This window comes from Amphiura filiformis, chromosome 2 (assembly GCF_039555335.1).
Source record: "Amphiura filiformis chromosome 2, Afil_fr2py, whole genome shotgun sequence".
Classification (NCBI taxonomy): Eukaryota; Metazoa; Echinodermata; class Ophiuroidea; order Amphilepidida; family Amphiuridae; genus Amphiura; species Amphiura filiformis.
This window is the reverse complement of record NC_092629.1, coordinates 44,194,562-44,203,658: the sequence shown is the minus strand read 5'-3', so window position 1 is coordinate 44,203,658 and position 9,097 is coordinate 44,194,562. Positions and strand designations below refer to the sequence as shown.

The following is a 9,097-nucleotide window of genomic DNA, read 5'->3' as shown; positions in this document are numbered from 1 at the left end:
TCCATAAAATTGTAGCTACTTATCATGTATATTTAATTTATACTAGATAAATTATAGATTTACAGTAGGTAACACACAATATGAATAAAATATCGAATTTATGAGCATCACTCATGAAAAAATCATGGCCCGTGCGGTGAATTGCCAGGGGTGCATTGCCAGGGATTTTATTAGCTTTTATTCCCAGATTGGGGATAGGCCTATTATAAGAGTAGGCCTAGGAAAGAAAATGCGATTGCTTAGGTAAAAAGACAAGCGATGTAGTTTCCCTAAGGACTTTAATGAACAATAATCTCGACCTGGAGTGACTTTTTAATAAGGTAACTTTGTCAAAATGGTTCACTTTTTATGACTTTCTTTTTCCATGTCAAGTTCAGAAAATCAAACTATGACCCCGGACTAAAACGCATACATAGGGCCTACATAGGCCTAAATCAAAAGTATCCTTTCCAAAATTGTGATTTGATCAATTCTGGGACGAAAATAATTTGACTGGCACAGCTTTCACTTTTCCAAATTTGACAAAATATTTAGTATCGGAACATGATAGGCCTACCTGTAACAATATAATTCTTTTTTTCTTTTTCAACATACGACAGACCTGGATTATGATGAATGTTTTTTTTTTTAATAGCGTGTGAATACGAGCTTTGTTTCTAATATTTTGGTATGATTTTCTGTTTTGTCCTTTTTTGTTTTGTTGTTTACATCGAAAAGTGTAATTATATGAAAACAAAAAATATAGGCCTAAAGTAAATAAATGAATAATAGAAGAAGCATAAGGTAACGGGAAAACTCCGTTTTATAGGCCCGACTGGCCAGATCTCAAGTTGTGTTTTTGGGATTAATTTTTATTTTTTTTACTTGTTGCTAGAATTATATAAAATCAACCGTTTAGGGGCCAAAATTGATGATTCCGGAATTTTTTGAAAAATATTCAGAGCATCCCACAGCCACAGGGAGGGGGAGGGGCAAGACTTCTCACAACTTCGGGACTGGCCCCTGGCTGGGGATGCTCCCCCTCTCACGGGGGGGCAGCTTCCCCTCTCCACCCACCCCTCAAGTGTCTACACCACTGTTTAACTGTCATTTTGGCCTCCATAAAACCAAATTTAAACCAAAAATCCTGACCGACTGACCCTACTTAAGGTTGGTCTGAACCCTGGAATTATGGAAACTTTCAGGCCTCATAACTTTTAAATTGTTGGTCTAAAGTATATAATAGTATACATATTTAGAATGGCAAAGACTTGATAAGTTCATCTGTGAGGTCAAATTTTGACCAATTTCACCAAAAATATTTGAAATTTGGGCCAAAATCGGGCTTTTTTATGATTTTTTTTGAAATATCAGCGTTTTTTGACATTTTTTGGTGCAAATTTCTCAAAGTTGGTCGAAATTCGAAATTCAAGAAAATGAAAAAACGGGTCCTAGATATTTTAATTTAGTTTTTTTGGCCCAAGAATTTTTTTGTTATGATGCACGAAAAAGAAGTGGGCCAAAATCGTTATTTTTGGGATTTGGGGCCAAAAGTGCCATTTTGGCCCAAATTTGACCTCACAGATGAACTTACCAAGTCTTTGCCATTCTAAATATGTATACTTTTATACACTTTAGACCAAGAATTAAAAAGTTATGAGGCTCGAAAGTTTCCATATTTCCAGGGTTCAGACCAACCTTAAAAAATCCATCCGCCCGTAAAACAGTGTTTTTTCCTCGCCTAATCAAGAAGTTGTGTACCCTCAAAGAAATAATTAATAAAAGCCAGAAGTCATTTTCTAGTCAAGTAATAAATGTAAGTCCTGTATTACAAGTAGGCCTCTATTAATATTTTAATGGTTACATTGCGTTTATTAAAAGGACAACATCAACAAATCACAGAATGTTTTTTTTTTTTTTATTTTTTATTGAACAAATAATAGCAAAATACAAAAGAAATGTGGTGAATTACATAATCATACAAGTAAATCGTAAGGCTTTTGATGTAAATATAGATGATAAAATGTATAATGGGCTATCCCAGAAAATCCGGGGGGCACTGTTCATTGACAAGGGGTATCATGCATGGCCACGAAGTTTCAAATAGCACCCTAAACAAGTATTTATGAGGTCTGAAAATGCACCCCTTAAACAAGTATGACAAGTGCAATTTCATACCCTAAATAAGTATTGATATTATTTTTGCCCCCATTAGAAGCAAGTAACGAGGAACAACGAGGAAACATAATTGAATCCCTAATTCTAGTTTTGTCTTTAGAACACAAATATGCACTTTTTGTCAATTTGGGCATTTTTCTCACAAACTGCTCATTTTTGTAGAAATCTGCTGTGCTAGTTGGATTCCTTGCATCATTTCCTTTCTGAACTTGTATGTACTTTTATGTATTTAGCATCATTACTTTTCAAGATACAATGCAAAACAATGTCTAAAATTTTCTACTTGAGTGACCTTGCATGCCACCTTAAGATCTTGTAATCTGCCCACTGAGAGATAATATTGGAGGAGTACTTTAGTCTTATCAGCATGACATGATGTAAAAATTCTACAGAATTACAATGATCAGGGATGTAAGTTTGTAGGATTAATCCTGAATTCAGGGTTTTTTTTCTGTCCAAATTTTTTCCAGAATTTCAGGATTTTTTCTTCAGGCCTACTTACATCCCTGGGTCAATCCAGTTATGTATCCCTCTTCTTTGCATGTAGAGGAATGATGTAACGTATAGTGCAGGGCAATACATTCAAAAATAGTGTAAACATATTATTGCTATGGTAAATGGTAATTTTAAATCCTGTGTTACATCCATTTGCGTACTAGACATTTTCATTGGGGGGGACAAGCAGGGGCAAACATATTGGGGGCAGGCATCCTTCATGCTGTTTGGGTTTATAAGCGCATCAACACCATCATCGCACTGGGTGACACAGGAAGGGGGTTCTGAGGAGTCTTGGGATCTGCTTGGAATGTGTCCCGGAACAGTGGTGCAGATTTCTTTTTACATGGGAGGGGGGGGAATTGGAAAAATTGTCTTGAAGTATAGTGAATTCAACTACTTTTTTGCGACAAGTTTATGGTAAAAATAAAGTAAAGCGCAAATCATTTTTGGCATATTGAAGCTAAACTAGTGACATATGGTACAAAAGTAGAATAAATGCAAGGGTTCAAATCAGGCACCTTTGTTCCATAACCATTAAGGTATAGGATTTTTTTTTTTTGTATATTAAGTAGCCCCCGAATGAAATGTATTTAATTATGTTTTTACTCACTCAGGTAGCATTGTGTGTAAATTTTACATCCGAACTAAGTGCCATTCTCTTTTTGGTCATTTTAGTATCTAAAATGGCCCAAAATGAGGTTTTTCAATATTGCCGTCCAATTCTAATAGTCACCCCCATAGACTTTACATATAGCACTTAGTTCTGATGTAAAAAATTTCACACAAAATGCTTTTTGAGTGATTACAAAGATAATGATATACTTTTCATTCAGGGGCTATGTGGACTTTTTTTTATTGTATTGCTTGTACAATGACATATAGGTCCTTTTTCACAATAAAATGTCAATCTGAAACAAAGGTGCGCATGGGGTGGCTCATGCCCCCTGCTAGTTACACCACTGGTTACATGACTACTTATACAGCAAATTGTTTGTGCTTCTTTACATGTCACACATTGCAATGCCAATTCTTAGTCAGTGGCCGTGGCCAGGGATGTAGCTACAGCACCCACCACTGACATGACTGAGAAACAAGTTAAGCTCAAGTGTCAAAACTTTCAAAATAACATCAAATTTGGCCAAATTTAGGCCATTTTCAATAAAATTGTCAATTTCAAATGGGGATGATGTTTCCGGTATAGAGTTAGCTACATATTATAAAACAACTGATGAAGAAATTATTCATCTACAATACTTGTCTAATTTACAAAAACCTAATCACAACCTGTCTAGCTCACACAGCAGTTCCATCACACATGTAATCTACTGTTCTGCATGTAATGAAAATGTTTCATTTGACTAAAAGTAGCTGAAGTTCCAAGATTCTTAATGAGTACACCTACAGAGAGTTATGGGTCAGATGCAAGAACATGCTCTGCACTGGCTTCCAAGTTGAAAACATGATCAAGGCCCACACTACTTGCATCACATCACAGGAGGAGTTACATCACCACCCGCTGAGCACCTAACACAAATGGCAAGTGACCACTCGTCTGGTGAACAAGCTGTTGGTGTCATATGGGTGAGCTGTAAGATCATTGATAGCTTCTTCCTATTAAAAAAATGGCAGGCGATCACTAGTCTGGTGAACAAGCTGTTGGTGTCATATGGGTGAGCTGTAAGATCACTGATAGCTTCTTCCTATAAAAAAAAAAAATACAATATGCTGACATTTTGCATAATGAACCAAACTTACAAGCTTGCATGATCAAATTAGTTTACTCATTTTGCAATTGGGTAGACAAAATGATACGGTCTACAGTATTTATTTGGGAGTGTTCACACTATCATGCCTAATTTGCCCGGGTACAGGGTGTTAGTCCAACACACGCTACATGTAGTCCAAATCTGAAATGCACTGCACCAGCCCGACACACCGCTAGCCCGAATCTAAAAGACACTGCGCTAGTCCGAAACTGAAAACCATTGCGCTAGTCCGAATTTGAAAACCATTGCGCTAGTCCGAATTTGAATTGGGGAAACACTGCGCTAGTCTGATATTCAGACTAGCGCAGTGTTTATCAGATTCTGACTAGCGCTGTAGTTTTCAGTTTCGGACTAGCGCCATGGTTTTCAGTTTCGACAAGCGCAGTGTTGACTAAAGAAGTGTTTTCCAAATTCGGACAAGCGCAGTGTATTTCGGACCCGGATTTCGGATTCGGACTAGCGGTGTGTGGGACTGAAAATGTGATTTCAGATTCGAACTAGCGATGTGTCGGACTGTTGCAGTGGTTTTCATTTTCGGACTAGCGCATGCTTTTTTCGGACTAGCGCCGTGCTTTTCATTTTCGGACTGACACACCTCTAAGTATAGGGAATTTGTGTTGTCGGACTAGCGGTGTGTCAGACTGAGCGGTGAACCCCGATTTGCCATGAGTCCCGGTTAGACCGGGTTGATAATTAGTGTGAACAGAAAAAACCTCAACAAAATTGACCCGGTCATTTTTTCCAACCTCGGAAAGAACAGGTTACAACAGAAATTCACTGTTTGACCCACATTACTGGAAGTAAACACTACCATTATCACTCTCTTTCTATTGTTTCTGTATGCACAGCAAATCAGGCCACCATATCTAATCACTGTACTAAGTTTGAAGTTGATCAGTTATTGCATTGGAGCTGCACAGTGGATTAATGAATTTGCTTCCGCCCGGACAGCCAGGCAGCCAAACAAACAAAGAAACAATCGGCCAACCATCTGGATGATAACATAAGCCCCACAAATATGTGGGGCCAAAAATGAGCATAATTAGGCTGCAAGCATGTTATAGTCAATGGCAGAATATGTACACGCCTGCAATTTTTAGTAGGTTTAGCCAAAATAATCAACCAGGGTCAATTTTCTTCATGAGAACAGAATTTTTTTCAACCTGGATTAACTTTGGTACCCGGTAAATAATTTATATGTGAACATGACCTTTATCATGTTTATCAGAGTGTATATGAAATTAATTAAAATGGAAGTGAGAGGAGCTGCACTACTAGTACTGTTACTGTACTTACATTTCACTCCATTGTATGGCCATTCTCTTTTAATACATCAGGAAGAAACACACACAAATCACATCTAGAAGAAAACACACACAAATATTATATTATGGTTATTACTACAATATTCATCAAAGTATACAAATTACATACCCTTACCTGCCATGTACTTGTTCCATTTTTAATGGGACATTTATGTGGAAAAATTTCAATATTAGCAGGGACTGTCTTTTGGAATTTGCAGGAGAGCATGAAATAGCTCTTCTGGAGCCTTCAAGTTCAAGGAAACCTGTTTAGAGCATTTATAATAGAATGTAAGGAGAGAATGGTCAACTAAGGAGAGAATGGTCAACTAAGGAGAGCTAAAAATCACTCTCCTATATCTCCATTGGTGACAAGTAAGATATGTATATTATAGGGGCAAGGACTACAACTACTGTACTGAAAATTCAGCAACTCAAAGCAAGTAGTTATTGATTTATTGATCAAATATTGGCTTTCCCTCATTTTTGAATGTAACTCCACAACTGTTGTCTGTGCTGAAATAAAATTTTCAGTCCAGTAGTTGTAGTCCTTGCCCTATAATATACATATCTTACTTGTCACCAATGCGCTATAATTTTGAGAAAAATGCAAAAATAGGCACAAAATTGGGCAGGGGTATAGTACCCCCCTTAAGGAGAGCAGTAGAGACAATTGCTCTCGCTCTCCTCAAATGGCAATCCCTGTTTTAGGCTGTTTTGGGGGTTTTTTTGTTGGTTTTTTGCTTCAGGATTAATTTTGGTACCGTGTTAGTTTTTACACCACCACCCCCCCCTTCAATAGTAAACAAATTGCCCCCTTTTCATACACCCAAAACTTCATAACCCACCCTTTAGAACTCTAAAAGTGTATGACCCCCCCACATATTTTCTACCCCCACCAAGGTATTTCTGAACACTCCTTACCATTTCAGGGTTCAAGTGACATACTTGTCAACTACAGAATGTCTTTTGCTTGTTACTGTTATACTGTAGCCTACTTACATTTCACTCAATTGTATGGTCAGTCTCTGATTTATACATCTGGAAGAAACATACACAATATTAAACTATTTATTAAAATATTCATGTAGTCACATTATAATACTTTGTAAGGCCAAAAACATTTGTTTGCCCTAAGAGTAAAAAATGTGGAGGGTCGGTAGGTCAATATTTTTTTTTTCCATGGGCACTTCCACTATTTCAGGGTCAGAAATTACGCAACCAAGTGGGAGAATCCTTTTGAATTCTCTCAGTGGAATTTTGGAAGAATCCATGGATTCTTGCCATAACTTTGTTCATGATTAATTGCATTACCAGAATCCATTTAAGATTCTTGCAATTTTGTTGGCGAGCATCTTTGCGAGAATGGATTCTCACAGCATTTCTGACCCTGCTATATTTTGAAGTGAAACCAGTGAAAGGTTGGAACCTCAGACATCAAAATTCATGGATCCCCCTATTAAAGGGTGGATTTCTTTGATCCCCTTTTTATAAAATGGTTTATTTGATCCCCCTTCCATGTCCTAAAAAAACAAAAACAAATATGGAGTTAAGAATGTTGTACAGTCAACAGTGTTACACCCAAATTGTAAAATGCACAATTTTTTGTATTTTAAGCTTGAGTTGAGAGTACACACTTGAAACACTTAAAGGAGTATTTCGCGATCCTAACAATACATCATCTTAATTTTATGACATTCTTCAGGATATATCCATGAAAAAATATTATTCCCAAAATTTAAGTTGATTCCGATTTTGCATTTGCGAGTTATGATTTAAAAAAATGGTAAATGTAAAAAATGTGCACTGAAGCGGGCATCGTGTCACGCTTATGGGGTGGGGATGTTCCCCTCAGAGTCAGAAACTTTTGCAAAATGAAGACCTAATTGAAACGATTTGGTGGACCATTTTGTCACTATTAGTGTGTAAAATTTCAGATTGAAAAGGCCGAAAATTCAAGAAATGACAGGGCACGAAGCCGTTCGTGGACAAGTTTTCCCTATTGTTGTAGGCCTATAAATTGTTTTAAACATAAATTGGCAAATGTTGAAAGCAGAAGCGAAAATGGCCACTGCTTATGCACTATGCAGGGGTGTCTAGTTGGAAGTTGGAAATTTTGAGAAATGTAAATCTACTTGAAGCGATTTGGTAGACCATTTTGTCACTATTTAATAGCGTGTAAAATTTGTGAATTACGGCCCGTCCATGAAGCCTTTCGTGAACAAGTTTTCCCTATTATTGTTGTCTAGTGACTTTGATGATATTGTGTAATAGGCCCTGCATATCGGCAGGCCCGAGTAATTTTCACAAGCTTTCGACGTGGACCCGCCTTCAAGCAATGCCTAAAATAATTACAGTGGCGGCGCTACGGGGGCATTTGCCCCCCCCATATTTTTCTTGCGCCTCCCACTTTTGAGGAAAAACCCAAATTATCATAAATTTCCACTTTTATGCGGTAATTTTGCACAAAATTTGTAAATTTTGCCCCCCTCACGCTGACGCAGAAGGTACATCCTCTCATGATCGAGAATTTATTATTTTGGCTATACAATGTAATGGCCAAGCCCAAGGCAATACAGTAGACTGAGTAGTCAGTACTGAGTCTGAGACTGAGTACAACTACATGGTCCTGACCTGGCATGATGCCAGGCATGGACCCATCAAATGGCATCATGTCAATGATCGTGAGAAATTGAGAATGAATGCCAAACAATGCTGGACATGAGTAAAAGCTTACACTTACAGCCATTGCATGTATGCATGCATAATCAATACTGCCATGCATGCAGGCACACATGTATCATATATGCATGCGTTGCGTTGTTGCGGCGCTATTCAGTCACTGTCAGTCTGGACATACATCCCGCACGTCATCCGCCGTCATATGTATGCATGACATCAAACATTTCCTCTGTTTCTCAATGTTAACCTCGTCAAAAAAGATACTTTACAACATTATAGGAAGCATACAATACCGTTTCATGTAAAAATTCCGCACTCGAAGCTGATGTGTTGAACTTTTGAACGTTGACCTGCAGCTTCAAAACTGCAGTGATGGAACACCTAAGAAACGACTAATCAACCCATGCGCACACCAATTCCTACACGCCTGGTTCCAGCTAGGGAGCGTTGTGTAGCACGTGTGTAGTACCAACTACAGATACAGATTCGAAGGGTGACCCCGAATTAAACATTATAAACTTCAATATTTACAATCTTTAATGACCACGAGACAAACTTTATAAAGTAAAATTAATTCAATTAAAAAAAAATATTATAATACGGCATTAAATAATAAATATGATAAAAAAGAAGATATAGTACGGCTTATCATTTTGGTGCATGTAAATCAGTGTACTAGTCCCAGCGAAG

The 9,097-nt window shown here is 37.6% G+C and overlaps 1 long non-coding RNA gene across 1 annotated transcript; it reads right to left on the bottom strand.

Moving 5' to 3' along the window:
- Nucleotides 1–3,575: 3,575 nt before the first annotated feature.
- On the bottom strand, nt 3,576–8,715 carry LOC140146265 (uncharacterized). The gene is made up of 4 exons (XR_011858217.1): nt 8,701–8,715; nt 6,728–6,766; nt 5,718–5,781; nt 3,576–4,355 (listed from the first exon to the last, which is right to left on the bottom strand). It is a non-coding gene; the product is annotated as an uncharacterized lncRNA (long non-coding RNA).
- Nucleotides 8,716–9,097: the final 382 nt, after the last annotated feature.